This window comes from Muntiacus reevesi, chromosome X (assembly GCF_963930625.1).
Source record: "Muntiacus reevesi chromosome X, mMunRee1.1, whole genome shotgun sequence".
In the NCBI taxonomy this organism is placed as follows: domain Eukaryota; kingdom Metazoa; phylum Chordata; class Mammalia; order Artiodactyla; family Cervidae; genus Muntiacus; species Muntiacus reevesi.
The window spans coordinates 40604392-40618506 of NC_089271.1; positions in this window are offsets into that span (position 1 = coordinate 40604392).

Here is a 14115-nt window from a genome sequence, read left to right on the forward strand (position 1 = left end):
GGCTAGTGAGCTCCACCATGGTCAAGTAAGTGGCAGAGCCAGGTTTTGAACCAAGGCCCTTCCTAATACTAAATTGGAATCCCAAAATAATATGTTATCATACTTCATATGTGTGAATGCTGAGTTGCTGCAGTTTTGTCTGACTCTTTGCAACCCTGTGGACTGTAGCTGACCAGGCTCTTCTGTCTATGGGATTCTCCAGGCAAGAATACTAGAGTGGGTTGCCATGCCCTTCTACAAGGAATCTTCCTAACCCAGGTTTCGAACCTGAGTCTCTTATGTCTCCTGCATTGCAGGTGGGTTCTTTACCATTAGTTCCATCTGGGAAGCCCAGTATTTCATATACATGTATGTATATATGCATATATATATATATATATACACACACACAAATACATAAAAGAAAAATTGACTTTAAAAATTAAGCAAAAAAGCAGAATGGATTTTTTAGGGGAAGAAGGGCAATACATACTAAACTCAAGTCTCTTTGAGGTCAGACAACCTCCTTTCATCTGGCAGATTCCACGTCAAGCATATGGCGGATACTTCAGTGGTATTGATTGGTCAAACTGTCAGTACATGTTATGCCTCACATGTATGTTGTGGCTTCTAATTTTATCCCACTAAATATTTGAGTCAAACTTGAGGGGTAAGCCTCAGCAAGGTGGCCAACCCTCACCGTGGGTGTGTCCTGGCAGAGCTACTAGAGTATAGAGTCACTTGCTGAACTACCATGCAAATAGAGGGGCTCTGTGAGCCCAAATAATTAAAAATACTGAGAATAATCAGAAATCATCTCTCCAGGGCTTTTGAATATCTTTACCTCCTCATCAGATTGCTCTTAAAATGGCTTTCCTTTGCCTGAATATATATCAACTCCTGCTTGGGAAGGTTACCAGATATAGGGTGAATGTGACAGAAAAGCAGGGCTAAAGTATACATTTTGCTATTGATCGTCCACCAGCTAGAGAATCCAGCTGAGGATAATTAAGAGTGAATGGACGGTTTCCAGGTTGCCCTGCTTTGTGTTTATTTGTGCAGGTATTTATGCTGGTTCTAACCTCTCTGGAGACCAGGTCTCAAGACATACAAGGTCCCTTTGCACCTCTGAGACTAGTGTTATTCCTGGCCTTGCCTGCCATTTCCTAACACCTCTGCCCATTCTTGCTTGTGGTCACCAGTTTCTCTGCTAAGGCCAACTTCTCTGTCTCAGTATTTCTGGTATCTTCTTTGACTAAAAGCTATTCCATGGGGAGTTGTCTGACCTTCAGCAGCAGAACCTCTAGGGGAGTCACCAAGCTGAGCCCTTCCTAGCATCCTTCTCCAAGTCCTCTCACACTCCCTGTTCCTGCCTCTCGTGGTCACTTTTGTGAAAACTGGAGCAAATAGATGTCTCTGCAATGAATACCCTGCTGTCAGAAGAACACCCTGCCGTCAGAAGGCCTCCTCGGACTGAAGCCCAGCATTCAGGTCCAGTAGGAAAAGGGGTCACTGTTTAATCTTCTGCATCAATCACATCCCAGCATGAGGAAATCTGGGGCTCTTTCCTGAAAAGAGAGCTACCTGAATGAATTAACTGATTAATGAAACGATTTTTAGTGGAGAATTCAAGGAAGTTACCAAAAAATTTTGCACATGGTTGGGGTTCCAGAATGATTTGTGTTGAAAAGGTGAGAAAACCTGTGGTGGTGGTTTGGTGGTTTAGTTGCTAAGTTGTGTCCAACTCTTTTTTTTCCCCCCATTTATTTGTCCAACTCCTTGCGACCTTATGGACTATAGCCTGCCAGGCTCCTCTGTCCATGGAATTTTCCAGGCAAGAATACTGGAGTGGTTTGCCATTGCCTTTTTCAGGGGATCTTCCTGACTCAGAGATTGAACTCGGGTCTCCTGCATTGCAGACAGATTCCTTACCAACTGAGCCACCAGGGAAGCCTAATTGAATGAATTAACTAATTAATGAAACAATTTTTAGTGGGGAGTCCAAGGAAGTTATCAGAAGATTTTGTACATGGTTAGGGTTCCAAAATGATTTGTGTTGAAAGGGTGAGAAAATTAGATCCTAAAAAAGGAGAACAGGTCTTAGGATGGAGTCCTTGAAAGCTGACTCTAAGGTGAAGATATGAGTGAAGACCAGATGGTTTATTTGAGAGGTAGAAACCCCAAGAAGCATCACAGCAGAGGTGCACTCCCAAGTCACTTATCATGTGGGTGACTGGAGCTCTGGGAGACAGTGAGGGGATGCACCTCAGTTTGATCCCACTCGAGGGGCAAGGTGGCCTGGGTGTTCCGGTCTGCAATTGGTTGAGAGCTCTCCCTTCAGGTGCAAACTGCCCAGAACTTCCAGCCTGCCAGTGCTCGGGAGACACATGTTCTCTGAGCCAGAAAAAACCCCCAGACAGATGTTGCAGGTATTGGCAGCCAGAAACTCTTGACCTGGATGGAGATCAGAGAGATGTGCTGAGGAGATTCGGATAGGACTGACAACACCTAATATAGTACCAGAGTCCTGAGGGCTGTTTCAAATGCAAAACTTCCTCCTCCACAATATTTTGCAATCTTGGTCTTAATACTCCTCAAACAACCTAGCTCCTAACAAAGGGCTTTTCAGGCAGTGGCTTAGTCTGTTTGGGGTGCTATAACAAACTATCATTAACTGGGTAGCTTAGACACAACCAGGGCTTCCCTGGTGGCTCAGATGGTAAAGAATCTACCTGCAATGCAGGAGACCTGGGTTCGATCCCTGGTTTGGGAAGATCCTCTGGGAATCCCATGCACAGAGGAATCTGGCAGACTATAGTCCAATGGGTCTCAAAGAATCGGCCATTACTGAGCAACTAACACTAATGACTGAGCGACTAACACTGTAAACAACCAACATTGACTTCTCGCAGTTCTGGAGGGTGAGAAATCCAGGACCATGGTTCTTGCCCATCTGGTGTCTGGGGAGGGCCTGCTTACTCATATATGGGGCCTTCATGTTGTGTCTCACATGGTCAAAGGGCAAGGGAGCTTTGTGTTTTTGCTTTTTTAAGGGCACTAATCCTATTTCTGAGGGCTTCATCCCCATGACCTAATCACCTTCCAAAGGCCCCCACCCTAGTACCATTACCTTGGGCATTAAGTTTTCTACATATGAATTAGGGGGGTATAATTCAATCCATATCAGGCAGTAAGCACCCTGTATATACAAGTTGATGGATCCAATGAGCAAGTGCCCTGCAGCAGAGATTGAATTTTCTTCCCAAGCCTACCTGTCACCCATTACTGTTTCCTGTAGGCCAGGTGTGGGCATCTTCCAAATATACTTTAAACTTGTTCTAGAACCTGGGCTTTCTGAGAATGGAGACATTTCCTATTGCTGCCTCAGCTTAGCCCATAGTTTGCAGGTAATATATTTCAGTAACATTTAGAAAAATTTACTGCACAGCTTGTTCTATACACAAAAGCTAAATGTTAATGCAGTGTTTTACTAACTGTGCTAAAATCAGCTAACCAGCTGGTGAATTACCCAGAGGCCCTTTACTGTTGAGACTCACATGGGGTTTTGTAGCCAGCCTGAATATCATTTATGTAAAATCACAGTGGTGATGTCAGGTGGGTGCTCTTCAACTTTATGGCTGGACTGGGCAGATTAAATATTTACCTGGGGTTTTCTCTTAACCCCTGCTATGTCCCCTTTCTCTCATCCTGCCGGGTGGATGTGCTCACCACATGGAGGGCCCAGGGCATGGCAGAGCCACAGCAGGATGCCAGGCAGGAAGTGTTCCTGTTCAGTGGTCCATCATTAGCAGAAGGAGTCACAGATGTATAGTGAAAGTGCGAGGCCTAGCTTTGCCACTCAATCTGTCTGGCTCCTGGTTTGAAGGCAGATTAGTGCCAGGGTCGATACCGGTGTGGCTGTCAGCACCAGGGAATTTGGGTCTGTCTGGTGGACTCAAACATTGAACTGGGTCTCTGGGTTTGGATTTTGGCCTCAGGGTTATTTTCTGCCCTGGTTCTCTCTGTGATTATTTTTCAGCAAGCCATTTTACTTTCTCAAAGCTCTGATTTGCTTATTGCTAGAACATGCAGTGAATATATTTTACTTTATAGTATACATTGATGCTGGAATGCACATTCATTCATGTGTTCGTTCATTCAACATTCCTTGCGTGCCCACTAACATAGATGGCGGGAATGTGCTCGCAACCGAAACAGTCCTGGCTAATTCTTCCAGCCATATCCTGACCCAGGTTGGAGAACTCTGGAGGTTGTGTTTCTAGTGACTTCACTAGTAATGGCTGAATCAGGGGCAAACAGTTTGGTCCTATTGCCAGGTGGTAGTCTTTTTAAAGAATTTAAGCTCACTATTACTTCCTTGAAGAACTGGAGAATACTTAATTCCAGAAAAGTGAAATCTTAGGGTTGATATCAAGAGGGTTCTTGTTTCCTTTTGTTCTTTATCACAGATTAAGATCCAGAGTTTGATCTGCTAGTTGAAGCATTATTCTTACAATGACAAATCTTGCTTATAATCTCAGATTATCCTAATGTGTTCACTGACCTGGTGTGAGGAATTGTCATCTTCTTGTTCAAATTCTCTGCTGGCTTCCAGAGCTGTCTACCAGTGGGAGTGAACACAATAGGGTTGTAAACAGGAAGGAAATCTAAATGTGCATCCTGAGACTCTGAGTGGGTGTAAGCTTAAAACAGTACAAAAGAAGACACTATATAGAACACACTATATAGAACACACTCCTCTGCATTTGGAAGCTGCCTAATTTCATACTCACTTGTCTTAATAGTAGAATGTTTGGCAATTTCATTTTGCCTCTACCTTCCTAGAGGGGAACAATTGAAGCAATGCATTTCTTTCTGGTATTCATGTCATCACAATGAAAATCTTTCCATGGCAGCTCAGCAATGGGGAACTGCTATAGTATGCCCATTACTTGTTTTCCTTTTCTTCTTCTAACTCACATTTCTCCTTCTTTGGTTTGGAATGTTTGGCTTATTCAAGGAACAAAGTGGGAAGTAAAACCAGCCCTGGTGAGTGGCAGTTAGGGGATGTTGAGGCTGTGGAGGAGAGGCAGAAAGAAGGGTTTATGATAGAAGTGGAAATATGCCTGCTGTCTCCTTGGGTGAGGAGCCAGCAAGACTATACTGTGATGAGGGCTTATATCTGAATTAATGTTATTGGAGGAGGGGGCAATGTGTCATCATCATCATCATTATTATATTATTATAATAATTATATTATATTATTATTACATTATTATTATTATTCCTATAATTCATGAAGCTACCAGGAGAGGTTGACAGATATATGTAACAACCCATGTCTGAGGAAAAGGTGAAAAAAGCTGCTATTGTATCTCTCTGATAACTTAGTGTGTGTGTGTCTGTGTGTGTGTGTATGAGAGAGAGACAGAAAGAGACAGAAATAATTTTATTCTAATATTGGTAAAGTTGTTAACTAATCTGTAATTGATAAATACAATAGAGGAATGTAGCCGAGAATGAGTAAATGAAATAACCTAGGTAGAAATTAGTCCTTTTTTTGTATATTGCAGCGCTCTCTATTACTGCCACTCTTATGGTTATGGTCTTCCTTTGTCCTTTAACCGACCAATCTCCCAGCATTACTTGGGAGAATCTTTAAATAAATAATCTCTGCTGCAGCTTGTCATGGAGCATCTTCTTAGAGCTGTCCAACTTAGAAACATCCCGATCACAAATCAGTGCTTGCAAATCACAAGTCCACTTATGGACTCAAAGTGGAAATCAATCTTTTTCAGTTGTCTCTCTTTACATTGGGAGGCCTAGGGGTATCTTGTTACACCTTAGCCTTGCGTGGTGTAGAGACTGAATATTTCTCTCATGGATAAGGATCTCTGATGGGCAACTCAATGTGATTTCCTATACAACATTCAGCATATATTTTATCAGACAATTCAAAACATATCTTCCAAACCTGATGAAAATCCATTCAATTATTTTCACATGATGTGGCAACCATCAGACAGAAACTCAATGTCATTTATTTATATGAGAAACTTTTGATTTTTATGCTATGCTTTGCGTATTCAGAGCTTTGCAATAGCTGCTTACAGCTGAAATGGAAAGAGCGAGGAATACCTCTGTTTGCTCAGCATTTCTCAGCATTCAGAGCAATGCTAACATCTTTCCAATACAGCCCTAAGAACCAGTTGGCAGGATATTTCCAGAGGTCAAGAGCTACTTGATAGTTTCTTTGAATTCTTGGCTATTGAAATTTGGAATGTCTTCAATTGATATGTCCTGCAGCCACAAACCCATCCTTTATATCTTCTTTATGGGAGACAGAAGCGAGGAAGGTTAGCTGTTGCTTCATTCCTAAAAATCTTTGAGTAAAAAGAAGGTGGTTATGGTTTACAGACAACTAGATTTCAGGCAGGGGTGGCAGCAAGGTTTGGGAGTAGATGGTCACACCTGGTCCTCTTTCATTTAGAATGTGTGATAGGAAGTGCCGTTGAGATATTAAACTGTGCTTTGTTCTCACTATATTTTTGTCTCTTGGGTTCCAAGAAGGTTTTCTAACCAGATCATTTCCCCTGTCTTGGGGAGATTTATGTTAGTGGGCTAAGTACCCCACTGTGCTTCACTTCCTTTCTGGCTTTTGTTTTCCAAAGCCACAGCATGGAATATTAGGGATTTTGCATTTTCTTCCACGGCTGATTATGAAAAATATCCAACATATGGCAGAATTGAAAGAATTTTACAGTGAATACCCATTACCCACCATCTAGATTTTACCATCAACATCCTACTATGCTTGTTTTATCATCGTCATCCATCCTTCTTTCCAGTCAGAGAGCTGCATTTTTTTTTTTTTTTTTTGGAAGCAGATGGTACTGAAAAAAAAGAAAGAAAGAAAAGAGGGAAATATCTCCAAGACTGGAAAGGGGGTACTGATTTGGTGCTTATGGGTGATGGAGGCTCATTGCCCATGGCTTTCACAGTGCCTGAGAGAAGAACTGAGAGGAGTGTGGCTAGGAGGTGTGCAAGATTATAAGGCCCCCAGGCACTGAAGTGCATAAGTGGGGCACATATATGGCAGATCTGCATTCCGGGAACAATGGAGGCTTTACCGTTTTGATAGTGAACTTGGATTGAAGATCAGCAGGCTTTATCTGACCTTGGAGTGGTGCCTTAAATCCCTGGGGACATCTGAGCCACTTCTTGGAGTCAGGGAGAGGTTCAATCCCCAATGATGAGAGTTAGTGTTTTTTCAGTCTGGTGAGAATGGGACCTCAGTGTTAGATGCGATTTGATTTCTGAAAACGTAATGTACTTTTATTTGCACAGCTGGGTTTGGAGAGTTACATTCACTCCTGTTATAAATCTACTTGTATATGGGAACTTGGTCTACTGGTATTTTTGAGCAATTATATAATACAGAGGGAGAAAGATTCATGAAGGTGTTTTCTTCACCTTTCTGGTAAGTTGTGGTTCAAACATCTTAAGGGTCTTTGTGAGACTTAACCTGCTTCTACCTGTTTAATTCAGAAGTAGTCACTTAAATCCAGTCTCTAGTTTCATGTTCCTTTTTAACCGGGGCAATTGTTTTTTTCATTTTCCACCTGTAACCTCCCACTTAAAGGGGATGGGAGGTAGATTTCAAAGCAGCAGTGGGAAGGGTGCATCAAAGCCAGAGCCAATAATGAGCAGTGATTAGTTTCCAGATTTCCACCAGATAAAAGATGGCAAATTAAATGTTTCCTCACAAAGAGTGGGAAATTTTATCAATTTCCATTCTTTGGTCCCACTCTCCTGTTTAGGAAGCAATTCTATTCAAAGAAATTGTCCCTTTAGAATGAAGCATTTTAGGTTCCCTTTTGTTATAAGTCCCCAGTACATGTTTGACTGCAACATGTGGTATGGATTAATGGATCTTTTCACATCTAGGCATGCTATTTGAGTCATATTGTTACAAAGCCAGTGGAGACGAAGTCTTTGGTGGCTCAGGTAACCATCTCTGGTTTGTGTTGTATAATAAATTACATGTCAGGGTGGGGGGGGGGGGCTGATGCTTTAGCTCAAGGCCTTGGATTTCAATCTGTGCTTGCTTCCCAGTTCCTTTACCGGTTCCTGTTTTTCCATAAAAGGATAGTGTCAGCTTAAGAGACAGCTTCACCATTGCCTGTATGAGGCTGCTCTGTTGTGTGTGAACAGGTTTCTGAGCTGTACTTTAGAAGATAAGGAAGGGTTGGACCAGGAGCTACAGAGACTTCAAGATTAAACACAGTTATACTGATGACGAGAGCAGCGAGGCTGGAACAAGCTGACTGCTAGCCTAGATGTGAGCTTGTGCTGGCTGTGGACACAGGGGCAGGCCCTGTAGTCATGGAGCATCCCCTGGCTCTCTGCTCTTTGGGCTTTAGAATATAGCCATAAGCAAGAACTGTATACTGCCTGACAATTTCAGAAGCAGGTTGGATTAAGAAGGGTCTTCCTTGGTGGCTCAGATGCTAAAGAATCCACCTGACAATGCAGGTGATGCAGGAGAGGCAGGTTTGATCCCTGGGTTGAAAGATCCCCTGGAGAAGGGAATGGCTACCCACTCCAGTATTCTTGCCTGGAGAATCCTGTGGATAGAGGAGCCTGGCAGGCCACATACAGTCCATGGGGTCACAAAGAGTCAGGCACAGCTGAGCGACTAACACACACACAGTCAGGCTCTGATATTATAAAGTAGATAAGATTGACAGAGAACTTAGTCTAGAAAGTGGCCCTTTCAAGTAGCCCTCTAGTCTGGCCCACACCTTTATGTTCACCATGAAATGACCAAGTGCCCGGCATAGTACCTAGCACAGCACAATCCCTCAATAAATGTTTGAATGAGTTAATGAATGAGTGAATAAAGGAATTCTCAAAGCTAAGGTCCTCCAAGACTTTTCTCTAGTTAGAGACCTCATATTCTCATCTCTTTTTTGGTTTGGTTAGACTTAAAAAAATGCCTAGAGTCAGTTCTAATGAGATGGACGAAACTGGAGCCCATTATACAGAGTGAAGTAAGCCAGAAAGATAAAGAACATTACAGCATACTAACACATATATACGGAATTTAGAAAGATGGTAACGATAACCCTATATGCAAAACAGAAAAAGAAACACAGAAGTACAGAACAGACTTTTGAACTCCGTGGGAGAAGGTGAGGGTGGGATGTTTCAAAAGAACAGCATGTATATTATCTATGGTGAATCAGATCACTAGCCCAGGTGGGATGCATGAGACGAGTGCTCGGGCCTGGTGCACTGGGAGGACCCAGAGGAGTCGGGTGGAGAGGGAGGTGGGAGGGGGGATCGGGATGGGGAATACGTGTAACTCAATGGCTGATTCGTGTCAATGTATGACAAAACCCACTGAAATGTTGTGAAGTAATTGGCCTCCAACTAATAAAATAAAATTAAAAAAAAAAAAAAGCCTAGAGAATTATGCTTTGTTCAGACCATTTTCCCTTTGAACTTGTTAGGCAAAAGTCAGGCTAACCTGTCACATATGTGCTGGTCTCTACTTAAGGAGTCAACTGAAATGTGATCAGGAAATTTTATAGTGCTTCAGGCCCAGGAAAACTTACTGACTGTCCTGGAACCCCGGGTGGTGGGAAGAAGGGTTTTAAATAGCCAGACACCCCTTGTCATGTGAGTGGTTGATTTAGTGTACTTGAACGGTCAAGGTGTTTTGTGGCTAATTTATTGAGACAAGTGGAGGTAGAAGTTTGCAATAGAAAGGAGTAGAGAACCATGGTATCTTAAGATGTTTTTTGCTCAACACAAGTAATTATTGATTGAAAAATAAATGTGTGCCCATTATACAGAGTGAAGTAAGCCAGAAAGATAAAGACCAATACAGTATACTAATGCATATATATGGAATTTAGAAAGATGGCAACGATAACCCTATATGCAAAACAGAAAAAGAGACACAGATGTACAGGACAGAATTTTGGACTCTGTGGGAGAAGGCGAGGGTGGGATGTTTCGAGAGAACAGCATCGAAACATGTATATTATCTAGGGTGAAACAGGTCACCAGCCCAGGCTGGATGCATAAGACAAGTGCTTGGGCCTGGTGCACTGGGAAGACCCAGAGGAATCGGGTGGAGAGGGAGGTGGAAGGGGGGATCGGGATGGGGAATACATGTAAATCCATGGCTGATTCATGTCAATGTATGACAAAAACCACTACAATATTGTAAAGTAATTAGCCTCCAACTAATAAAAATAAATGAAAAAAAAAAGAAAAATAAATGTGTTAACTATGCTCTTTATGGATACCTAGAGAGGGGGCAAGAAAGGGTCTGTTTCATCTGTCACATGATCTATCATGGTTACCAAGCAGTTACCATGATAAAAAACCCAGCATTGTGCATACAGAGAAGAATATCAGGTATGGTTATTTTCAAGAAGACAAAAGTGGGTTTTGTCTTCCCAGCCCAAAGAACACTGAAGTGTCTTTCAGTTGTCTGTCGTAGAGGAAGATAACATGGAGGAAGGTGCCCATGAACTCTTTTAAAGGACTACTAGGTCAGTAGCTTCTGTCAACCATTTGATGGGCATCCTTCAACTTTACTTCTGTGCTTTCAGACAAGAAAATGCAAGTATACTATAACAAATTCCCATGACATGTCAATTCTGTACAAGCTGGTCTGACTTCTAACTACCATCAAGTGTGGATCTTTATTTGAAGATTTTTTTTCCAACTGTGGGAGCGTGATCTGTCTGCATTCGAGACAAGCTGGCAGTGTGAAGGACTTCACGTGCCCCAGGATCAGCCCTCAATCAATAACTGATGAGCATTGGTATATAATCACCACAGTTCCTCACCTATCAGTTGGAATAACTCTAGGGTGTGTTCTAGGTTTCCCCAGGGGGCCCCAGAGGAATTAAGCGCCCATTACCCACAGTGTTAACCTGCTTGGTAACACATTTTATTTAGGATTTCACAGTTGGGCACATGATATTTTAGTAACCATTTTCTATTGATGAAAGTTTATTTTTCCTGTTTTATGCCCCCCTCTCACTAACAAGGAAGCAATGAGCTCCTGTTAAGACTCAGTTTACACTGAATCTATTACAATGTTAATACAAAAAAAAATGCTTAAGAAATCCTTCTGGGATGTTACGGTGATAAACTTTAGCATAACATGTGCTTGAGGATGGGGACTGCAGATACTACAATAGGTTGCTGGGGGTAAGAGTAGTGTCTGCATAACTAGGTTCCATGGGAAGAATTATTTGTTCATTATGTCATGTGGGTCCCAAATTCAGGTTCTAAAAGGAAGGACAAGATCAATGATAATTCTTCTGTGACTCTAGGAAAGCTAGAGTGAGTGAGGGTAGAGCTTAAGGAACCTATAACCAGGGTGACCACTTTGTATTCTGGAAGAGCTGGTGTGGGCTTCCCTCTATCATCCTTGAGATTTGATATCTTTGAACATCGTTGAGTTTCAGGGCACCAGCTTTGGAGCTGCATTTTAGTTCTTGCTTGACTAGTTAATTGGAAGGGCCCTTATCTGATCATGTGTAGCTATCTTCCTATTTTGTGTGTGTGTGTGTGTGTGTGTGTGTGTGTGCTCAGTCATGTGTGACCCTTTGTGAGCCCCATGGGCTGCAGCCCACCAGGCTCCTCTGTCCATGGGATCTCCCAGACAAGAATATTGGAGTGGTTTTCCATTTCCTCCTCCAAGGGATCTTCTTGACCCAGCAACTGAGCCCATGTCTCTTGCATCTCCTGCATTGGCAGATAAGAGTCTTTACCACTGAGCCACCTGGGAAGCCCACCTTCCTCTTTTACATATGTGGGAACTAAGGCCCAGTGCAATTAACATGTCATTGTCCAAGGTCACACAGTAAGATGGTAGGTTATATGGAGTTGGGTTTATTTATCATCAGAAATGTTTTTAGATTGTCTTGAAGGGCATTTAGGTCAGCTACAGGAAAATGATTCTAGATGTAAGGTCTAATATACATTGAAATGGAGTTATCATCCTTGGAGATGTCAAAAGGAAGAAGACATCACAATGAAATGTGCTGGGAGTCTTAGAGCCCTTCCAAGAAATAGAAGGTTAATTCATCGACAGATTTTTCTTGAACACCTGTGACAAATGAAGGATGCAGAGGAGGTCATATGTGGTCTCCTGGAGCTTATGGTCTACTTGGTAGTGCAAGGTGTTGTCATCAACGTGACGGCTCAGAAGGAGAAGGCTGCAAGTAGGCCTGCCTCCTCATTTAGACACAACAGGTAAGGTGCCTAGGGCCCATAATACTTTTGGGGGTCCATGAAAATGTTTCTGCTTCTTTTAAAATCAGAAAAAAAATTGAATTTTTAGGTCAAGGAAAGTGTTTGAATATCTGATATTTCTATACTCATCTTTATAACAATGAAGTCATAAAATGTAATATTTAATAATTTTTCATGAGAAAAGGGCCCACAAAGGTAAAAGTGTCTAGGGCCACAGACATTAAAATGTGGCCCTGGGCCCACATTGTCACTAAGTACCAAGTGAGAATTAATATATTAGTTTGCTGGCGCTGCCATAACAAAGAACCACAAACTGGATGACTTAAACAACAGAAATGTATGGTCTCACAGTTTTGGAGGCCAGAACCCTAGGATCAAAATGTCAGCAGCGGTGGTTCCTTCTGAGGGTGTGAGGCAAGCATCTGTTCCTGGCTTCCCTCCTTGACTTGTAAGTTGGCCATCTAATTCCTGCATCTTCACAACCTTCTTCCTCTATGTGCATGTTAAGTTGCTTCATTGAGTTAGACAAGGCTGTGGTACATGGGATTAGATAGGTTGGTTTTCTGTGATTGTGGTTTTCGTTCTGTCTGCCTTTGATGGAGAAGGATAAGAGACTCATGGAAGCTTCCCGATGGCAGAGAATGACTGAGGGGGAAATTGGGTCTTGTTCTGATGGGCAGGGCCATGCTCAGTAAATCTTTAATCCAATTTTCTGTTGATGGGCAGGGCTGTGTTCCCTCCCTGTTATTTGACCTGAGCCAAACTATGGTGGAGGTGAAGAAGATAATGGTGACCTCCTTCAAAAGGTACCATGTACACACTGTTGTAGTCAGTGCCCCCAACCCTGCAGCAGGCCACCAGCGACCCACTCTCTGTGGGAAACTCCTGGACACTCATGGGCAAGTCTGGGTCAGTCTCTTGTGGGGTCACTGCTCCTTTCTCCTGGATCCTGGTGCACACAATCTTTTGTATGTGACCTCCAAGAATCTGTTTCCCCAACCCTGTGTAAGTTCTGGCAGCTCTATGGTGGGATTAATGGCGACCTTCCCCAAGAGGGCTTATGTCATACCCAGGTCTACTACACTCAGAGCCCCTACCCCTCCAGCAGTCCACTGCTGAAACATACCTCTGCAGGAGAGACTCAAACACAGTTTTGTCTCAGTCTCTGTGGGGTCTCTGGGTCCTGGTGCCGACAAGGTTTGTTTGAGCCCGCTGAGCATCTCTGGCAGGTATGGGGTTTGATTCTAAACATGATTTCGCCCCTCCTACCATCTTTCTGGGGTTTCTCCTTTGCCCTTGGACGTGGGGTATCTTTTTTTGGTGAGATCCAACATTCTCCTGTCAATGAAACTATGAGCCAATTCGTGTAGGGCTACCCAAGACAGGGTAGGGTCTTCGTGTAGGGTCATGGTGGAGAGTTCTGACAAAATGGTGGTCCACTGGAGAAGGGAATGGCAAACCACTTCAGTATTCCTGCCTTGAGAACCCCATGAGCAGTATGAAAAGGCAAAAAGATAGGACACTGAAAGATGAACTCCCCAGGTCGGTAGGTGCCCAATATGCTACTGGAGATCAGTGGAGAAATAACTCCAGAAAGAATAAAAAGACAGAGCCAAAGCAAAAACAACACCCGGTTGTGGATGTGACTGGTGATGGAAGTCAAGTCCAATGCTGTAAAGAGCAATATTGCATAGAAACCTGGAATGTTAGGTCCATGAATCAAGGCAAACAGGAGGCAAGAGTGAACATAAACATTTTAAGTATCAATGAACTAAAATGAACTGGAATGGGTGAATTTAACTCAGATGCCCATTATATCTACTACTGTGGGAAAGAATCCCTTAGTAGAAA